This window comes from Arachis stenosperma, chromosome 3 (genome assembly GCF_014773155.1).
Source record: "Arachis stenosperma cultivar V10309 chromosome 3, arast.V10309.gnm1.PFL2, whole genome shotgun sequence".
NCBI classification, from domain to species: Eukaryota; Viridiplantae; Streptophyta; class Magnoliopsida; order Fabales; family Fabaceae; genus Arachis; species Arachis stenosperma.
In genome coordinates, this window is record NC_080379.1 from 80,739,989 (window position 1) to 80,763,529 (window position 23,541).

Genomic DNA, 23,541 nt, shown 5'->3' on the forward strand with positions numbered 1-23,541 from the left:
CTTCGCTTGTTGCATGGAGAAAATTGAGTGATTCAATTTTTATCCCTCTGATCTAGGTTGTCAAGGACAGGTTCTTTGAAAGTCTAGTAGGGAAAACCCTTCCAGTGACCTAAGTTGCTAAGAACAGGTATCTTAGAGGTCTAGTAGGAAAACCCCCTTATCTATCCTTTTGTTTTTAATTTTCCTTATCACCATCACCGCTAATGTCTTCCCAACCATTGATACTCCCACATACTCGTTTCTTTGCCGTTTCCCTACACATGCAGCACATACACATACCTATACATATTTGCATGATTATGAACAACAATGGAAGGTAAAGCAACAGCATGGATAGATGAATACCAACTTTAATGGAGGCATCGGCTTGGGCAATGTTCCTTGCTATTGCCGCAAGGAGAGCACTGCCATGCTTAGCAGCCGCAATGGTGTTGGCGGTGGGGGCGTTGACTACAAGGCAGCCGTACTTGGTTGCAGCTTGAAGATGACATTGACAATGCCGACACCTACATAAAAATAATATATTTTAGGTAATTGTCCATTTTTTGTTATTTTAAAAATTATTATATATTTTTAAAATTATTTAATTATGTTTATTCTTTTAAAAGGATTACTATTATTAGAGAACAACGAATATTTATAATAGTTTAAAATTAAAAAAATAAAAAGTACAAAATATTAATATTCTAAAATTTTGAAGTATAAATTTTAAAATAAATATATATGATTATGATTAATGGTTATAATTGGAGTTTTTCTTTTATTCTAATTTTTTTCAGAACATATTTGTCTTATTTAAGTTTTATTTTTGTATTGATTGCTCTTTTTTATAAAATATCAATTAAAATTTATACCTTGAATAAAATAGTTGTGTGTCTAAAAAAAGTGAACAAAAAATATTTTTATTTTTAGTAAAAATTTATGTCGCTTTAACTTTTTTTTCTATATCACATCTTATATTTTTACTATATTTATAAGAGAGTTTTTATTCAAATTAAGAAAATTTTATTTTTAGTTATTTTTTTCTTTTAGTTTTAAATATTATTTACTAATGTAATAAAAAATTAAAAATAACAATAATTACTTACATAATTAAAATAGATATCCTAATATATACATGATCCGATCCTATGTATACCAAGAATTATTATATATAATAAATAATTATTTATTTTTTATAATTACTATTTATAAAATTTATTACATAATTTTCTCATCTTAATATCAATATTTAATGAATATAAGATACAAAATATTATTTAACATACAAAACAAATATCTTAAATCATCATATAGAACAAAAAGTATAATAGTGCAAATACTTACTTACTTATTTATTCTATTTATTTATTCTATTATATAAATATTGAGTTTCTGCACTTAATGATAGAACTTACGTAGCATGCTCCAAAAAGTGTTTCTCGATTTAATTATTTTAACTCATTAAATACGATTTATTACAATGACTTAATTATATTAACTAATTGATTTGATTGGATATTTAAATATTAATATAATTTATTAAAATTTATATTACTTAATTAATTAGACTACGTTAATTGTAATTCATTATATCAGTGAATTGGTTTTTTTCATTTATAAAATCTAAAATAAAATAAATAATTTATTATTTATTCTAATTAAATTCATTAAATTAGATGACGCATAGCAACGCACACGGCGACAGAGCAGACACGACAACAGTAGTGACTGGACAGGTGGAATAACGGCAACGAGATGAAAGTTGTATATTCTTCTCTATTGCATTCGAAAGCAAGTCAAGCAATATTCTACTCTCCTCAGATTTTGGGAGCGAGATCATAGAATTGAGGGCAAGAAAAGTTAGGTGATGACTATTTGGTTTTTCAAGGCTTTTTTTTTTTCAGATTTCTAAATACCTAAAAGAGCACCGTGTTAAAGGTTATATATCCTTCATTTCTTTCTTTCTTTTAAATGTAGATGAATATAAAATATATTAGGAATTGTTTACGAAAAAATTAAATTAAGTTAGACAAATATATTATTATTATTATTATTATTATTATTATTATTATTATTATTATTATTATTGAATAAATTAAAAAAATTAATTAAAAAACATCGTTATTCTTGAATTTAACTCTACCTATTATACAAAATCTCTATTTATATGATTTATTTCTCATTATATCTAGATTATATCTTATTAATAATTATAGATAAAAAATTTTTATTAATTGCATTTTAAGTTTTCAATTATATGTCAGAACTAATTTTTTTATCTAAAGTTAATGTAAAATATAAAAAAAATTCATATCAAGTTATCTAGACTCTAGAGTCATTAATAAGTTTTTTGACCAATAAGATGTCATTAATAATCTTCTCTAAAAGTTTAAGTTGCATAAATATAATTAGATAATTTTAATAAGAATAATATTACGCATTTAAATTTATCTATTCTATTATATAAAAATCGAACTTTTGTACTTAATGATGAACCTGATGTAGCATGCTTCTGAGAATGTTTTCTGATTTATTTCTTTTAACTCATTAACTATAAGTTATTACGATAAATTAACTATATCAACTAATTAATTTGATTAAATATTTAAATATTATATAATTTATTATAATTTATATCAATTTGATTTTGTAGTATTTTCTAATTTATTTATTTTAATATTCTGTTAGTATTTTTAATTTATTTTTTTAAATTTATTAATCCAAATTCATTGTGTGTACTAATTAATTAATTTGATTAATTTATTAGTCATTAAAATAATAAATTTATGAATAAAATAGGCAACTGAGATATTTTCAACTAATAATTAAATCAAATCAAATCAAATCATATATATTGAGCTAAATTCAAATCATGTGAATTATGGACCAAATTAAAATAAAATAATTTCTTACTTATTCAATACACTTTTTGTATTTACAAATAAATTATTGTCTACTTCAATATATGAAATTTTTATGAATTTTTTATTGCGCACTTCACTTTAACACAAATAAATTAATTTATAAAAATTTAAACTTGAACGCTTGTTATGATTAAACTCAAACTTTAATTTATTTTGTCATATTATTATATAAATATTAAATTCTTCGATTAAACACTTATTTGATTATGAAATGATATTATATATTATTTTATATTGAGAATTAAATTTCAGTTACTACACAAATATTATATTTTAGGTAATTGTATATTTTTTTATTATGTTGAAAATTATTATATAATTCTAAGATAATTTAGTTATGTTTATTTTTTTTAAAAGTATTATCATTATTGGAGAGTAACTAATGTTTGTGATAGTATAAAATTAAAAAATAAAAATACAAAATATTAATATACTGTGTTTTTGAAGCATAAATCTTGAAGTAAATATATGTAATTATAATTAATGATCATAATTAAAAGTCTTTATTTTATTTCAATTTGTTCATGACATATTTATCTTAAATTTTATTCCTTTATTAATCAGTATTTTTTTTTACATTTAATTATCTTTAATTTATATAAATTAAAATGTATAACTTAAAAATATAGATACATGTCTAAAAAATAAAAAATATATTTTTTTGTTAGTAAAAAATTTACGACGCTTTGGTTTTTTTGGCATCATATCTTACATTTTTACCATAAGTTAGAGGTAAATTATTAAATATAAATTAGATTTATTACTTATTATCCTAATTCGAATTCATTAAATTCGATTTAAATGGAGACAACTAGGCAACGTTATTGGATTTAGGGGATTCAGATAATTTTAGGGAGACTTTGATTTATCAACGTAAATTAGCCTAATATGTGATATTAGTTATTGTTATATATATAAAAAATGTGACATATTTATGCATTGTTTAGATTAGAAGAATTTGTAGAGAAATAACATGTTGGGAAGAAAATGGATGGAAAAATCAATTTTTCATTATTTAGTTCAACAAAGAAATTGAATGAAAAACATAAAAGTGTATATGAAACTCACGTAAAATTTTTTCTCTTCAAAGTTGCGAAGAAAACTAATTCAAAAGTGCAAACATGGATAAAAATACAGAGTTACCATTTGAAATATAATTTATATATAATATATAAAAACATTAATATAATTTTTCTCTATTTTAATTTTTTCTCTTCTTACTTTTCCTTCCATTCAAGCAAAAGAAATTTTTTCTTCTATTTTTTTTTATTCATTTTTTTTCATCTAAACAGCACACAAAAAAATATACTTTTCTTTCCATTTTCTTTCCTTTTATTTTTTATCTTATATCCAAACAATAGTTTAGTGTTTATCCATTTATCTTTTATTAATATTGTTATAACAAGGATACATGTAACTTTATAAAAATGAGATAACCTAAACTTTGATTATCTAAGAATTTATTGAGTGGCTAGAATAGCTCCACGTCACGAACCAATGAATGCTAGCAATAAGGATGATCACAAAAACAGCCGAAACGGGTATTTGCAGTGATTACTCGCATTTTGGAGCTAGATGAGGACTCCTGAAATCCTCACGACCTGCCATGCGAAAATGAATGGGGACTAGGGGTGGCAAACGGGTCGAAATCTGTCGAGCTGGTCGTATAACCCGCTAAAAAATGCGGGTTGGGCTGGAAATTTATGGCCATCAAACTTAAAAATCTCGCCTACCCTGCACCGCCTAATCCACGGGATTTGGCGGACTTTGCCGGGGTGGGGCAGGCTTTCCTGCTGGGCCAAACTTTTATTTTGGTAGAGCCATTTTTTTACAAATTTCTATGATGTTATTAATATACAAAATGATGAAGATGATAATTGAAGAAGTTCTAAATTATATTTTGGATAATATTTGTTTTGCTTTGAACAATGCTGGTTTTATTATTTTGTTTCAAAAAAAATTTATTTATAATTATATTTATTACACATTTATAATTATAAAGACGTTAATGTACATGAATTTAAAAATTATAATTTTTTTATGTTTTTAGAAATTATAAATTTATTGAAATTGTTGTGAAATTATATATATTGTTTAATATTTAATGCCTTATAAAAAAAGGAGATCCCGCTAGCCTACCATTAGGCGGGCGGGGAAAAAATTCAGGACCGTCTTACTAGGCGGGACGGGCTTTTGGCGAGACAGGACGGACTTTTCCGTTTGTCACTCCTAATAGGAGAACGGACATAAGTACCCGCCCCATGAAACTTATTAAATACTCGCGAATATAAAATTATTAATTTATTCTAATTTATATATACGTAAATCTATTTCTTGAATTTAGTAATCCTAATTTCTGTCTCCAATTCGAATTTTTTCTTTTTCTTTCAGACTCATTCTCAGCCTTGATCCTCTCTCTCTAACTCACTTTCTCTACCTCTCATCAAGTCCGTCACTATGTCACTCAGTATCGTCCTAAAAAATTATGTTATGTTATTATGTTAGATTATTTTTTTTATGTTTTCTCCTTTTGAAATGTTATTTTTCATAACGAATATGTTATAAATTGTGTTGAATTATATTGAATTGATTATTTTATGATTTATTATATTATGTCTTTTTGTGTTAATTTTTTTAAAAATTTTCAAAGAATATTCGTAGATACCCGAAGAGATCTACGTTCTCTAAGGGGTAATTAAACAGGAACTTGCAATGATGGAGAAAGAACGGGGACATTTTTTTTAAATAGGAATCTCACGCTCCCCTGAGTCCTCATTATCATATTAATTTATTTTTCAATTGAATAAATTATATATTGAATAACAAAAGTTGCTATCAGTTTCTTTTCACACTAACTAATACTCAATGATGGTGTTTCGATACACCATATTACCAAAAAATATTAATCGATCTAATAACTTTTGTAATGACATAAGTTTATGAATTTGAAAATTTAAAAATTATTTCATAAAATGATTTTGATTTCAAGAATGTTGATCATATTATTTTGATTTCAAGAATGAATACGATAGCAATAAATAAAATTGTCCCAAGTAAATTTCAGCAAAGACAAAAATTCATAAGTATTTTTATTAATGAAAAATTAATCTATTTTAAAGACAAATACAATTTTTTTCTATGGATTTCCTAACTTGGCAAGTCGATAATTAATCCACCACATATTGATGCTCTATTTATTAAGGGTCTGTCGCTAAGGTTGCGTTTGTTTCTGAGAACAGGACAAGACGTTGATGGACAGAAACACAAAATTTTGTGTTCTTATATTCTGTTTGGTGATAAACTAGAACAAATTATAAAAATCTAATTTATTCTCATTTTTTTTCATTCGAAAAATTTGAGATGAAAAATATAATAATAAAAAAATATAATTATGAAAAATTAACAAAAATAATGAAAGAAAGAATGAAAAATAAGTTGTATCCGTTGTTAGTATCCCTGTGTCCTTTCTGTCAGGATGGACACAAAATACACTAATTCAGTGTCTCTGGATACACTGTCTCTGTCCATGTCTCCTTTGCCAAACATGATTGTGTGTCTTTGTGTCCATGTCTCAGTGTCCTGTCTCTGTAAACAAATGCAGCCTAACTAATGGATTGTAATACACACAAGGCGAGATTCAAACTCCAAATACTTACTTAAGCGGACAAATGAGATGACCATTCAATAAATTTAAATTGATTAAAATAAATATTTATTATTTTTAATATTTTTAAGTTGTAAAATATTTATAATAATAATTACTATGTATATTTTTTATTTAAATTTAATAAAAAATTTATATAATTTTATGTATTATCCTTATCCCGTATAGGACACAGCAACGTTACTAATAAATTCATAAATATATCTTATCTTTTATGGTAATATATTTTTCACCACCAAAATTTTGAATTAAAATAAAAAATATTTAATTTATTATTTGTCATGATAATAATTAAGACAATAAATTTTATGTATTTATTTAATTATTTAATGAAAAATTTTTATATAATATTTAAAAATAGAAAGACAATAATACTGCCTATAAAAGTAATAACAATATATTGTGCCACTCTAAATAATATCCTCCATATCAATTGTTTAATTAGTGTTGTTTATAACTTTCACTTTATGCCACTCTAAATAGTATCCTCCATATGAGTTGTTGAACCTTTTTGCAAAATAATTAGAGCATGAAACATTAAATAAATACAAATACCAACTCGGAAGGAAAGAAATTATTTTTGAACAACTAAATTCTCATTCAATTTGTACTTAAAAGTTGAAATAAAAAAACTCTTATTCTCCAAAAATAAAATTATTACCATAAAATGATTTTTTTGACAACTTACACAATGTGATACAACTCTAAAAATTTATACATATTTATTTTAAGATCAAGAACTCTTTCAATAAATAAAATTGATTATATACATATTATTAAAAGGAGTTCTTATAAGCCATTGTAAATTATTTGTTTATTAGTAAAAAATATTTATGATTTTTATCCAATGATAATAAAATATACCACCACCACTTATAATTCATGTTTCACAAACATGATTATGCATTATACCGATCTGAACCAATTTGTGCACATTAAATATACCGCTTTTTTTAGGCATGTTGACTATGGTATTTTCTATAATCATAATCATGCAAATCTTTTGTTTATACCTGATCCAAAAATATAGTCAGACCCAAAATGAATAAAAGTTCACCCAAGAAAGCTAGCCTTATTTATACCTATCTGACCTCATAAAGGTCGGGCGCAACAACAACAATTCAGTTTTACTTATTTAAATAAGTAACTAACTTTTAAGATATCTTTTATTTATTTAGAAGGGAGATCTAAATAACTTTCTTAAAAAAAGGAGAATGGCCATTCACCATCAAAAGTGGAACTCTTGTAAAAGGTAGATATCTTTTCTACTATAAATACACTAACACCTTCAGGTATATTCAGAACCCAATTTACTAAACTCCTGCTAAACCCTTACTAACTTAAGTATCAGAGTCCCTTGCAGGTACCACCCCCACCTTCATTACGACGTTGGATGGTGGCACCTTAGCATCCGAAGACGTCGGACTCAACCTTAAAGGTATTGTGAACCTCACGTTTAGACCCAAGTTACCATTTCAGGTAACTCCCAAAATATTAGCGCCATTGTCGGGGACCTGAAAGTCTACACCCAATCATGGTGGACAATCAGTTCGAAGATGGCCACACGGCGTCTGAGTCAGAACCAGAACCTCACAATGATAATCGAGCACTCATGATACCTCCACGACATGAAAGAGCGAGTAGTCCACACGGAGAGGGTACATTAGGAAATCCTCTACCGTGGAGAATCCATTCGGACGTTCATCCACCCGAGAATGAAAAGCCCCTCATTCAATAGAGATCATGAAACTTGTGCACGAGCACCATGACTGATTAAAGCAACTTGAGAAGGAGATTGAGTGACAAAGAGAAGTTGAAAGATATTTGCAAAAAGAGGTACAACGACAAAGAGAGCAGGAAGAAAAGCTCTCGAAACTAGAGGTCGACCTTCAAAGTCGGATTAATTGGATGGATTGGAAGGAAAGCCCTCTTGGAGGAGAAGATCCGTTCATTGATGAGATCATGCGAGCTAAGATTTCTAAGAACTTCAAATGTCCCAACATGGACCTCTATGACGGAACAACCGACTTGAGACACCACCTCAACAATTTTAAAAGTCGGATGTACTTGGCTGACGAGTCCGATGCAATTTGTAACTTCCCGTATTTTTTTTAAAATTAAAATATGAATAAATTTTTGTTTATCTTATTAAGTTTTAAATTTTATATTTTAAAAACTATTTAAAAAGTAATTACATTAATTTTATGATTATTGAAATTTAAACGAATTATGATTTATTCAATTAGTTTGAACTATTTATTAGAAACTATTTTAATAAGAAAATATTAAATTAATTTTTAAAATTATTATTATTATTTGAATTTGGATTAATTAAGATTATTATATAATTTTGTTATAACAAGGTATTATACATAATCGATTTTATGATAACTAGAGTTTAAATTAATTAGAAGTTTTATATAATTTTTATTATATGAGATATTTCGAAAAAAGATAAAATTATTATTATTATTATTATTATTATTATTATTATTATTATTATTATTATTATTATTATTATTATTACCCGCTTTGATTAAAATAAAGTTTAATTAATGTTATTATTAAGTTTAAAAATTGCCGGTATGAGTAAATATCGGTATTTTTTGGTGAACTTAACTTTGCTAATGCTTCATTGTATATCTTTAATCATTATGGTACTAATATCATTTATATTAGTAACTCATATATATTTATTCCTATATATATTATTACTTGTGTTTTAATATATCTAGCTTTCATAGTTATCTGTATAAGATATTTATAACTTGAATAGTTGACTCAGCAGCCTTAAGGTCACTGATGAGCGAATATTTTATACGCTTTTTGCCATCATTTTCATATAGTTTTTAGTATGTTTTGTCTAAGTTTTATTAAGTTTTATAGGTTTTAGTGCAAAATTCACATTTTTGGATTCTACTTTGACTTTTTGTGTTTTTATGCAATTTCAGGTAATTTTTGGCTAAAATTGAGGAGCTGGAGTAAAAGTCTGATTCAGAGGCAGAGAAAGCACTGCAGATGTTGTCTGGATCTAACCTCCTTGCATTCGAAAGAGCTTTTCTGGAGCTACAAAAGTCCAAAGGGAACGTTCTTAATGGCTTTGGAAAGTTAACATCCAGAGCTTTCTAGAAATGTATAATAGTCTATACTTTGCTTCAGAATTGAAGGCCCAAAACTAGTGTCCAACGCCAGCCTCCCACCTTATTTTGGCATCCTGCGCCCAAAGGAGAAAAGACCAGCGTCGAATGCTCATAAAAGACCCCCTAGCCAGCGTTCAACGCCCTAGAGGCCTCCTAGCATGTGGATATCATCAAAGTTTAGCCCAAACACTTACCAAGTGGAACCCAGAAGTGGATTTTGACACTAAAAGATTGTTTTACCTTTCTTATGTAATCCTTAGTCATTAGTCTAGTATTTATTTGAGAATTTTTAAACTATTTGGGGAACATATACACTTTACACATTTTTCATATTGTATTCTCTATCAGTATGCGTTTCTAAACCTCCTAGGTTGAGGGGAGGATCCCTGCTGAGTTTTATGAATTAATAAAAGTATTACTGTTTCTTTTCATTTCGTGTTTGATTCTCGATTCTAAGATGTATCTTCGTTCTTCATCATTATGAATGCGTTGAACTGGAACAAGGTTATCTCATTCTACATGGGTTTAGAGTGCGTCTTTCATCAGACAATGATGAACCACTAGCTTGATTATACATCTCTTAGACGGCTAATCCATAACTTCATTGGGGGACTTCTCGAGACATCAGTTCAGCCGAGGTATGGGAAGATTAGAGTCTTTGTGGTAGAGATTAGAACATAAAGGCGCAACATTCTCTGATTCGGAAGATTCGACATTGTTTATGGAATTTTGAGTAGGATCATTAAGGAGAATGGACTGCAGAAGCTTCACCCTCAATCAGAATGGATCCACACTAATCTTGGGGTTCAGATCTGAAAGAGCATTGGCGACCTCTCAACCGGCGTTGATCACATATAGCTTGCCATAGAAGAAATTTTTCACAGTTGAAGCAGACAGTAAAACCAGAAGAACAAAGCATCTCCAAGCCTTAACCATCTTCTTATCATTGCAAATATATCAACCTAGTTAAGTTCTCTTTATTTCCTTTGATGCGATTAAACAAAATACCTTCTTCTTCTATCTGCCTGACTAAGATCTTCAAGATAACCATAGCTTGCTTCAAGCCACAATCCTCGTGGGATCGACCTTGACTCGCTCAGCTATTACTTGGATGACCCAATGTACTTGCTGGTTCAGTTGTACGAAGTGTGAGAATTCGTGCCACAAAGTTTTTGGCGCTGTTGCCGGGGATTGCTCGAGTTTGGACAACTGACGGATTATCTTGTTACTTAGATTAGGTATTGTTTTTAATTTTGTTTGAGTCTTTTATTTTCTTCTTTTTTTTTTCAAAAATTTCAAAAAAAATTTCTCAAAAATCTTTTCTTTTCTTTATTAATCTTTCTTTTTAGTTTGAGTCTCTTGGTTTTGTTCTTGTTGAATTTTCAAATTTCCTTGAGTTTTTTTTTAATTTTTAAAAATAGTGTTTTTTGTTTGAATCTAGTGTCAATCATTAAGTTTGGTGTCTTCTTGAGTCTTTTCTTTAAAATTTTCAAATTTAGAGTCTTTGGTTTTCAAAATTTTTAAGTTTGGTGTCCTTTGCATTTTCTTATTTTCTTTGAATTCTTTGAGTTTTGTTCTTAGTGTTCTTCTTGATTTTCAAAGTGTTCTTGTTTTTCTTTTTGTTTTGATTTTAAAATTTTTAAGTTTGGTGTCCCTTTGTGTTTTTCTTTAAAAGTTTCGCATAATAGGTGTCTTAGATCTAAAAATTTTAAGTTTTGGTGTCTTTTTGTTGTTTTTCTCTTTTTTCATTAAATTAAAAAGTAAAAAAACATAAAATATCTTTTCTTATCTTTAATTGCAATTTCGAAAATTACAACCAATTTTTTAAATTTTAATTTTAAAAAAATCATTATCTTATCTTATCTTATCTTAGTTTTAAATTTCAAAATTCAAATCTTTTCAAAATCAAATCTTTTCAAAAATCATATCTTTTTCAAAATCTTATCTTATCTTTTTATCTTTCTTTAAAATTCAAAATCTTATCTTATCTTATTTCAAATTCAAATTTTAAAATTCAAATTTCAAAATTCAAAAATTTAAATTTCAAATTTCAAATTTCTAAATCAAACCTTTTCAAAAATCAACTATATTTCAAATCTTTATCTTATCTTTTTTCAAATTCAAAACTCAAAATTTAAAATTTCAAAATTTAAAATATAAAATTTAAAATTTAAAATTCAAATTTCAAAATTCGAATTTCAAATTCAAAATTCAAAATTAATTTCAAATTTCAAATTTTAAATTCGAATCGTTTCTAATTTCTATCTTATCTTGTCTTCAAATCTTTTTGTATTTAGTTACTTGTTTTCTCTTTTTTCTTTTTCAAAACTTCCTAACTAATTTTTCTCTCTCCTATTTTTAAAAATTCTCTTCTATCTCTCTCTTATATTTTCAAAAATTCATCAATTAATTTTTAAATCTTTTTAATTAATTAGCTTCTATTTTCGAATTGCATTAATAAATAAAATAAAAACAAAAATATTTTAATTCTTGTTTATCTTTTTACTTCTAATTTTCAAATTCTTCTTCTCTCTTATTCGAAATTCTTCTTCTCATTCTTCTATCTTCATTCTTCTTTCTTTTATCCCTCACATTCCACTGGAAATTCTCTGTCCTCTGGCATAGAAGCTTCCTTTCTTGTTGTATCTGTGTTTTCTTATTTATGACCAGGTATAGGGATAAAAGCCTCTCTTTAATCTTGATCCTGAACCTCGGAGGACTTTAAGGAGGAGCTTACAATAAGTTAAAGCACACTACTCCGGAAGAAACCTTTCAAAAAATTTTGAACAGGAAGGTGAAGACATGGCAGCCGAGCCTAATCATGAAGGAAAGGCAAGAAAGGTTCTTGGTGACTTCACCATGCTTACCTCTGATTTTTATGGCAGAAGCATCTCTGTATCTGCCATTGGAGCTAATAATTTTGAGCTTAAGCCTCAGTTAGTCTCTCTTTTGTAACATAATTACAAGTTCTATGGACTTCCACTAGAAGATCCACATTAATTCCTATCTGAATTCTTGCAAATTTATGACATGGTTAAGACCAATGGAGTGGATCCTGAGGTCTACAGACTTATGCTCTTTCTCTTTGCTGTTAGAGACAGAACTAAAATATGATTGGATTCTCAACCAAAAGAGAGCTTAGACTCTTGGAAAAAGCTGGTCAATGCTTTCTTGGCCAAATTCTTTCTTCCTCAAAGGATGAGCAAAATCAAAGTGGAAGTTCAAAACTTTTGACAAAAAGAAGGTGAATCCCTCTATGAAGCTTGGAAAAGATACAAGCAACTGATCAGGAGGTGTCTTCTTGGCATGCTCTCAGAATGGTCTATCCTAAGAATTTTCTATGATGGTCTGTCTGAGATGTCCAAAATATCATTGGAAAGCTCTACAGTTGGATCACTACACTTGAAGAAAATGCCTGCAGAAGCAAGAGAACTCATTAAGATGGTTGCAAATAACCAATTCATGTACACATCTGAGAGAAATTCTATGAACAATGAAATCTCTTAGAAGAAAGGAATTCTTGAAGTTGACACTTTGAATGCCATCTTGGCTCAGAACAAGATCTTGACATAGCAGGTCAGTTTGATCTCTCAGTATTTGACTGGAATGCAAGCTGCAGCTGGCAGCACTCAGGAAGCTTGCTCTGAAGTAGAAGCTTATGATCCTGATCAACCCACCATGGAGGAGGTGAATTACATGGGAAAACTCTATGGAAACACCTACAACTCTTCATGGAGGAATCATCCTAACCTCTCATGGAAGGACCAACAGAAACCTCAGCAAGGTTTCAATAACAATTAAGGTGGAATAACCCAGGATAGGTTCAACAACAGGCTACCATTCCTATCTTCCCAAGGGAATATGGAGACTCCTAAGCAAAGTCTTTCTTACTTAGCCATTCTAGTCTCCAGCCTCTCTGAAACCACTCATAGTTTCATAATTGAGACAAGGTCCTCCATTAGAAATTTGGAGATACAAGTTGGTCAACTGAGCAAGAGAATCCCTGAGACACCTTCTGACACTCTTTCTAGTAACATTGAAGTAAACCCAAGAGAAGAGTGCAAGGCCATCACCATAGAGGATGAGGCCGAATCTAGAGAGAATGGGATGGCGTTGAACGCCAATAAGGAAGACCTCACTGGGCGTTCAACGACCAAACTGGCCAAGAGACTGGCGCTGAACGCCAATGAGGAAGCCCTCACTAGGCGTTCAATGCCAGGAAGGAGGTTTGATAAACTGCTATTTTATGGTTTATCTTGTGCTTAATTTAGTGGATTTTACCTATCATTCTCACACTTATTCATGTAATTCACATGTTTTACATTTTCCTTCCTAATTTTGTGCTATGATTGAAAACATGCTTCTTAGGCCTTAAAATAGCTAAATTTAATTCACCTTGATTCTATTCAATGCTTTGATATATTTTTTAAGTGATTTTAGATTTAAAAGACAAAGATTGGATTGAGGGATTGAAGAAAAAGCATGTGAAAATGGAGAACTCATGAAGAAATGAAGGAATTGCAAAGTTGTCAATCCTGACCTCTTCGTACTTAATCGACCATAACTTGAGCTACAGAAGTTCAAATGAGGCGGTTCTAGTTCCGTTAGAAAGCTAACATCTGGCGCTTCAAAATGACATAAAGTTTGCCATAGTTGCCATGCAGTTAGGTGATGCGCACGCGTGGATCACGCGTATGCGTGACTGACGTTGGGATTTTTGCCAGTAAAGAATTTCATAAAAACAGTCGTGTTGTAGATATAGTCTCTAAACCAACAGAAATCCCTTCATACAAACGTTTTGGTTGTCACAAGTAACAAACCCCTTTTTAAAATTGATAACCGAGTATTTAAACTTCGGGTCATCTTCTCAAGGAATTGCAGGGAGGTATGTTCTTATTATTGGTTATGAAAAAGGTAAAATTGGGGTTATGGAAGTAAGGTGGGAATATGTTATATGACAAGTAAAATAAAATAATAATAACTGTAAAATAAACCTTTGGCAAGGTACAAGAACTAGAAGTCCTATCCTAGTTATCCTTATCAATTGTGATGAGAATTGGATTTTTCTTCCACTTTGTTAACCTCTAACTATGGAGGTAAGTTAAGTGGATGAATTAATTCTAATTCTCAACTAACAATGAGTTTGATAACTCAAGAGTCACCAATTATTTAACCAAGACCAAAAGGAAAGAAAATTGTATCTACTAGAATAACAATATCTTCAGATTGGGAATAATAAAAAGAAAGCAAGCACAATTCTGAAATACCTCAATTATATTAAATAAAATATTCAAATCATAACATGGAAAAGTTCATAAATTTAATTGGAAAAATAAATAAAAAAGAACATTGAACCTGAATCGAGAGTCACTCTTAAAAATCAAGAGAAGTCCTAAATCCTAGTTTCTAAAAATCCTGATTTCTAATCCTAATCCTAATCCTAAGAGAGAGAGGAGAGAACCTCTCTCAAAACTAAATCTAAATCATGGAAAGTGAATTATGAGTGAATAATTATGAATACATGCATTCCCCCACTTTATAGCCTCTAATCTGTGTGTTCTGGGCTGAAAACTGGGTCAAAAGCAGTCCAGAAGTCACTTCCAGCGCTTTCTGGTCCGTACAGGTCGCGGAAAAGTAACGCGGCCGCATGGCTCACGCGGCCGCGCGGGTTGCGTTCCTGCCAGGTCACGCGTCCGCGTGACTCACGCGTTCGCGTCATCTGGCGTCGAGGCAGCTATAGCAAATTATATATCAAATCGAAGCCCCGAACGTTAGCTTTCCAATGCAACTAGAACCGCGTCGTTTGGACCTCTGTAGCTAAAGTTATAGCCGTTTGAGTGTGAAGAGGTCAGGCTGGACAGCTTTAGCAATTTCTCCAACTTATTGTATTCCTTCCACTTTTGCATGCTTCCTTCTCATCCTCCAAGCCATTCCTGCCTTATAATATCTGAAAACACTTAACACACATATCAAGGCATCTAATGGTAATAAGAGAGGAATAATAATAAGCAAATATAAGTCCAAAGAAACATGTTTTCAATCAAAGCACATAATTAGGAAGGCAAATGTAAAACCATGCAAATAGTATGAATAAGTGGGTAAAGAGTTGATAAAAACTACTCAATTGAGCACAAGATAAACCATGAAATATGGGTATATCAGTGACCTTGCGAAAGTTTAGCGACGCATACGCGTGAGCGACGCGTACGCGTGACAGAGCCACGTGCTGCACATATCAGGAAACGCTGGGGGTGATTTCTGGGCTATTTTTGGCCTAGTTTCAATCCCGAAAATGAAGATTAGAGACTGCAGAGTGGGGGAATCATTCATTCACTTCTCATTATTCACACTTTAGGGTTTAGATGTAGTTTTCTAGAGCTCTCTCTCTCTCTCTCTCTAGGTTTTAGGATTTTCTTTTCAATATCTTCTCAATTTCAGGTTCAATGTTCCTTTAATTTAGTTTCTTTTCTACTTTTATTTGTTCTAGCATTCTAGTTTATTTATTTTCCTTGTTGATAACTTTATGTTGACAATTTAGTTTATGAATGTTTCATGTTAGATTCAATTTCCATATTAATGCAATTTATATTTTCTATGGTTATTATTGCTTTCTTTAATTTGTGTTATTGATGTTTGTAATTGGTTGTCTAAATTTAATATTCCTTGTTACTCTTCTATGTTTTTATGTTATGCCTTCCAAGTGTTTGATAAAATGCTTGGTTGGATTTTAAATTAGTTTTTTATATTCTTGACTTAGATTGAGTAGTTGAGACTATAGAGTTATCAAATTCTCTTGTTGAAGGATAATTGAAAATAGATGATTGGCTTAGTCTTTACTAAATCTAGTCTTTGATTAGGACTTGTGAACCTTAGTTGATTTTCCTCACTTGACTTACCTTCATTGTAGAGGTTAACTAAGTGAAAGCAAAATACAATTACCATCACAATTGATGACGATAACGAGGACATGACTTTTAATTTTCAATCTTAGTTAAGAGTTTTCTTAGTTATTAATTTAATTTCTTGCCATTATATTTTCTTGTTCCTTATTTCAAAAAACCCAAAAATATACTTGATCATAACGAATAATAAACCCTTCCCTGCAATTCCTTGAGAGATGACCCGAGGTTTAATACTTCGGTTAATTTTATTGGGTTTGCTTAAGTGAAAAACATTTTAAATTTGATTAAGGTTGATTTGTTGGTTTAGAACTATACCTGCAACACGATTTTATTGTGAAAAATCTTTACCGACATTTTTCTCCCATCAATTTTTGGCGCCGTTGTCGGGGACTTGCAAATGTGTACCTTATTATTTGTTATTGTGAATATTTTTTCCTTTTTGTTTCTTTGTTAGTTGTTTCTGGTTTAGGAGTTTATTTTCATTATTTCTTATTAGTTTTTGTTTTTATTTTCTTTTGTTACTATGAATTCTCACTCTTTTGGCTATGAGTTTGGTTATAATCATGTTGTAGAAAGTGTAGATTACAATGAGGGCTTGCAGCAAGGATGAGACAGTCAAAGATAGGAGGAGCCACAAGGATTTGATCAACCCTCTTGGCAACAACCACATCCAATGTACTATCAACAACCGTTCTATGATGCATACCAAGACAATGGTTATGGTGGACCTCTTCGTCACAATCAATACCCACCACAATATACCTATGAACTCCCTCCTCAACATAGTTTTGAACTACCTTACTCATAAGCCCCGTGTTACCAAACACCCCCATATGACCCTGATCCCTACCCATCATACCAAGAGCCTTATGAGCCATACGAGCCATACACAGAACCACCCCAATTCCAATACAGTTACTCCCAAGAGCCACCACCTCCATATACACCATGTCTATATCCATAAATCCAAGAGCCATATGATCCTAATTATGTTAGCCAAGCGGGACAAGAGCCACAGGATCATTTTAAGGAGGCAATGGATCGACTTCAAGAAACCATCCATCAAATGGAGCGAGAAGGAAGCCAAAAAGCACACGAAGCTCTCATGGCTTACAAATCTCAACTTGAGAATAAGGGACTGGATTATGTTGTGCAACAAGTGGAAAAGATGGAGAGTGTTGAACCGCCACATCCTTATCAAGATGAACTATCCTCTTATCATGAACCTTTCCTCCCAAGTAGTGAACCCTCATATCCACCCCAATCTCCAATGGATGACACTCTTGGTGTTCTTCCTCAAGAGCAAAGTGAGATGCAAAGGACGACATTAGAGTTCATAGCTACCTTGACTGAGGTAGGTGATAATTTATCTTCAATGCATTTCAACACTCAAGGAACTTCATTGGCTACATGTGGCGAATCTAATGAAGAACGTAGCATGAAAGAGAAACTAGAAATTCCGGTGGTAAGTAAGGAATGTGACTTTGTATTAGAACAATTGGAGGAAGCCGTACTTGTTGAAGAGGAAGAAGTGGTCGAAGACTTAGGAGATGTTGAACCTCCATGGGAATCTAGAGTTGTAGAGTGTTCCTCCAAGAAGCTTGAAATCGATGTTGAGGAGGGTAGTGCACAACCTCCAAGGCATGTTCCTTATGAAGAATTGGATAGAATAGATCAAGAAGGAAGTTCCCTTGGTGATAATGATCATGAAGCAAGCCCTCATAGTGATGAATGTACATCCGCAAATGAACTCCGTGAGTTTGAAGAACCCTCTCCGATTGAGTTGAAGAATGATGTGGAGATGGAAGCCGTTCGAAAAGGTTGGATGGGAGTAGAATATGCTTTGTCAAGATCGTTGGAGACTTCTCTACCTAGGGTGCCATCTACTCCTTCAATTGAGTGGGTAAAACTTATCTCTATTAGCTTTATTATCCCACTTGAGTATGGTATGCTTGAAACGGATGGACAACTTAGGAAGCTTTGTGGAATTAAGCGCAAGAGAAGGATATTTAGTGGTTGGAGTTGCAAATCAAGGCTCATCAAGGTTGAGATTTCAAGAGCTAGATGCAAGGGTTGGGCTAGTGATCCATTGGTTAGATCAAAGAGAAGAGTTTGGTATTTCATTGAGAATTCAGACTGCTTGCCACCCGGTTGGAACAATGATGATGCACTTCAAGACGGGTGTAGGAACAAGATTTGGGATCCCGGCATACAAGAAGATCAACTTTGGGAGCTCAAAGCTTGTGAAGGATCTCATCAAGGCTTGGTGAATTCACTTGAAAATATTGGAGCTTATTGGAAGTCCAAGCATTGGTACGAGTTTCGAGATGCGTTCAAACACAAGCCACCATGACAAGGAGCTCGCCGAATGTCCAACTTAAGGACTTTACCTAAAAGTGCTAGGTGGGAGATACCCCACCATCGTAAACTCTTCCTATGTTATCTTTTATTTATATTGCTAATAAGTTATATTTTTTAGTTAGGTTTATTCAATTATGTTGTGGTTTTACTTATTTAATAAAGTCTGGTTTTACTTAGCTAGCCTGTTATTTCATGTTATAAAAAAAAAAGAATGCATCCACGCGTGAGTGTCTATGACGCGTACGTGTCATATGTAGGTGCGTAAAAATTAAAAAATAGGCAGATAGTTGCGCTGGAACTACGCAGGAACGGTGCCTCACGCACAAGCCAACCCACGCGTACGCGTGGGGTAAAAATCGGCGTCAATGGGTGATTTGACCGAGAGTTGTGCTGCCTTGGTGCTGGTGTTGTGCGTTTAGCACAACTAGTGGTCACGCGTACGCGTGACTGACGCTTACGCGTCACCTGGATTTTGACCCTCCCACGCGTATGTGTGGGCGACGCATGCGCGTCATATGTGCCGCATCACTAAACCCAGCGTGCCGCCCAGAATCTTCTTCTTTCACTCTTCTTTTCTTTTTCAAACCCTAATTCTTCCTCCTTTCTTCTTCCATCTTTCTTCTTCATTCTTTCTACTTCTTTCCTCTTACCTCCTCCCTTTTCTCACCACCACCGGCGGACTACTACCAAAGACCCCAACTCCGGCAGCTACAATTTCCTTCCTTTTCTTCTCCCCTTTTTACTCCTCTTCTCCTATTTTTTTAAGGTTTCTTTTTCTTCTTCCCTTTTACTCTTTTATTATTATTATCTTTATTGCATTTGACTATTTTATTTATTTTTAATTTTATATTAGCTTTGTTATTTTTAATTCCTTTTTTTATTATTTTCTCTTGCATTTTTATGTTTGTGTTGGAGCTTTATTTGGGTCATTATTTTGCTATATTTTAGCTTGTGGATATTATGAGGTCTGATTTGACAATTGACATTTTAATTTGGGTCTCATATATGCTTGGATTAATTTCTTCACTTCCTATTTTTAAATTGCACACCAAGTGATTGTGAAAAAGCTCTCATTACATTTTGAATTATTTCTATTTAATTCTTGCACCTTAATGCCTCTTTTTCACAACCCTTGAAATATATGTATATTGAGTATATTAGTCATCAATTGTCCACATAAAGGTGCTCATTATTTTGTTGCATGTGACTATTCATGATGCTCCTGATGCTTGAACTATGCTTCTCATGCTGTTACTTGCTTTTTTTAACCATCTTGCATCGAGTTGTTATCATATGCCACCATGATTTTAACTGGTGTCCCATGTGCAAGTTGTAGCTACCATGCATTCAAGATATTGTTTATTTCCTTTGGCATTCATTATCACTTGGACTGTCTTCCTTCTGATTTTTAGCTATCTGCATTTGAGACTACTTCTCTTTCTTCCTCCCTCAGGACGGCCACCAAGAGGGGAAAGGAAAAGCTTCTCAATGGGGCAACAGACGAGTCCATCTGCACAATCTTTGGAGAAAAGCATCAGTTGTAGCAACCTATCCACTTGCACATCTTAGCATGCACCAAGGACGGTGCAATCTCTATGTGTGGGGAGGTCGATACCGATCTCCATGGGTTAGTTACTTTCCTGTCTCAATACCAATGTTTAATTTTCTTTGCTAAATGAGTTGTTGCATTGCATGATATATTGAATGTGTAGTTAATTGCTTGCATGTATGTACTACTTGGTTCAAGTGATGAATTCTTTTTCAAGAAACTTTTTATAGCATTTCTCAAATTTGAATTAAAATTTTTGCTAAACTTGCCTGAAGAAATTTATTTTGGAACATGGTTTTAGAGGTCGAATACACAAAACCAGTGAGATTTTGAGCCTATTTGATTGGTTGCATCTTATCAACCAATATTTTATTTTGATGTGTGTTGTTCTCTCTAAAATTGTGATATTTGTCTTGCTCGATTCTATATTTCCATTGTTTGATGTATGCATGCACGCATGTGATTGAGGCCTTTGTTTCACTGAGCTTACATACCCATATGGCCTTACTCTTTCATTATCCTTTGCAAACGAATGTTGAGCCTATTTTACCCCTTTTGTTCTTTACTTTAGCACATCATTAACTCTAAGAAGAAAACAATAATGTCCTTAATTTAAATCCTTGGTTAGCTTAGACTAGTGAGAGTGCTCATGAATTGAGTGTGGAGAAATTGGGTTAGGAACATTCGGTTTGAGAATTGGGTGTTGTATACTTTTTGTAAAAATGTGCAAAGAATGTTGAGGACATGTTTATGCATTCAATGCCTTAATCATATCTATTGAGAAAAATAAAAGAAAAGAAAAAAAATACAAAGAAAACAAAATAAATAAGAGAAAAAGAAAAGGAAAAGAGTAAATAATAAAAAGGGAACAAAATGCCCCAAAGTAAATATTGGTAGCAATGCATAAGAGTTGTACTCAATTTGGGATGCATGAATATGTGGAAAACATAGTTAATGGGTAGTTAGACTTTATATTCTGATTACATGGATTGTCTTAAGTTAGGTGGGAAGTTTAGGTTAACCAAAGATTCAGATTTTAGTCCACTTGACCGAATACAGTCCTACCTTGACCCTAACCCCATTACAACCCTTAAAAGACCTCTTGATATGTGTATTTATGCATTAAATCTTTGTTGATTGTTAGATGAAGAGCAAGCCTTAGAAAGCAAGATTAGCAGAGAATTGAGAGAATCAACCCTTAAACACATGAGCGATTAGAGTGTATACACTTTCGGTGAGGGTTCGATGCTCGATTCTTTGTTCCCGACTTTCATGAGCTATCTTCTTCTTGCAAGTCTATCTGAAGAAGTGGCAGAGAAGAAGGTGATCCCTGAGGTCCCTTTTAAGCTCATGAAGAATGAGTATCTAAAAATCCAAAGAGAGGTTCGGAGAAGAGGTTGGGAAGTCCTAACCAATCCCATTCAAGAGGTTGGGATCTTAATGGTGCAGAAGTTCTATGCTAATGCATGGGTCACGAAAAACCATGACATTAGTGTGAACCCAAATCCCAAGAATTGGAGCACTATGGTCCGAGGGAGAATCTTAGATTTTAGCCCGAAAACTGTGAGGTTGGCATTTAACTTGCCCTTGATGCAAGGAGACCCACATCCTTACACTAGAAGAGTCAACTTTGATCAGAGACTGGATTAAGTGCTCTTAGACATCTGTGTGGAAGGAGCATAGTAGAAAAGGGATTCCCAAGGCAAGCCCATTCAACTAAGAAGGCTTGACCTCAAGCCCATAGCTAGAGGATGGTTGGATTTCATCCAACGCTCTATCATCCCCACTAGCAACCAGTCAGAAGTTACTATTGAAAGAGCCATCATGATCTATTGCATCATGATTGGAAGTGAGGTGAAAGTACATGAGGTGATCCCTCAAGAATTGTACAAGATAGCTGAGAAGTCTTCCACCAAAGCAAGGTTGGCATTCCTATACCTCATCTATCATCTATGGAATTCAGCTGGAATTGTCATAGAGGGAGATATCTCGATTGAGGAGGACAATCCCATCACTAAGAAGAGGATGGAGCAAACTAGAGAGCATGCACAAGAGCCTGTGCACCTGCCTCAACATGAGATCCCTGAGATACTTCAAGGGATGTATTTCCATCCTCAAGGCTATTGGGACCAATTGCATAATTCTCTTGGAGAATTAAACACTAATATGGAGCAATTGAGGTTGGAGCATCAAGAGCATTCCACCATCCTCAATGAAATAAGGGAAGACCAAAGGGCTATGAGGAAAGAACAACAAAAACAAAGGAGTGTCATTGAAGAGACCAAGCACTACATTGTGTCCTCAAGGAGGAGTACTAGCCGCCATCATTAAAGGTGGATTCGTTCTCTTAATCTCCTTTTCTTATGTTATTTTTCTATTTTCTGTTATGTTGTATTGTTTGTTCTCTTGTTCTTATTGCATGATCATTTCCTTCTGTTTCTTTAAGCTATAAAATGTTCCATATATCTCTCACCATTACTTAAAAGAAAATTTTATTTAAAAAGAATTGAGAGATACATGAATTTCAAGTTATATAACAAGAATAGTTCAATTATTTTGATGTGGTGGCATTGCTTTAATTTTTTGAATGTATGAATAAACATTGCATATTTGAAATTGAAATTAAGAATGTTGGCTCTTGAAAGAATGATGAAAAAGGAAAAGTATTGTTGGTAATTTGAAAAATCTAAAAATTGATTCTTGAAGCAAGAAAAAACAACAAAAAGAAAAAGAAAAAGCATGTTGCAAAAGAAAAAAAATATATATATATACATGTGAAAAAAAAAAGAAAAAAAAGCCAATAGCTCTTGAAACCAAAAGGCAAGGGCAAAAAGCCAATAACCCTTTAAAGCAAAAAGCAAGAGTAAAAGGGTCTAAGGCTTTGAGAATCAATGGTTAAGAGAGCCTATAAGGAATGAAATTCTGGCCTAAGCGGCTCAACCAAGCTATCCCTAACCATAAGCTTGTGGTGTGAAGGTGCCAAGTGAATAGCTTGAGACTGAGCAGTTAAAGTCATGGT

At 32.0% G+C, this 23,541-nt stretch overlaps 1 pseudogene; it reads right to left on the reverse strand.

Moving 5' to 3' along the window:
• LOC130966310 (D-3-phosphoglycerate dehydrogenase 2, chloroplastic-like) overlaps positions 1-17,562 on the reverse strand; it is a 30,832-nt pseudogene extending 13,270 nt beyond the window's left edge.
• Between the last annotated feature and the right edge of the window lie 5,979 nt (positions 17,563-23,541).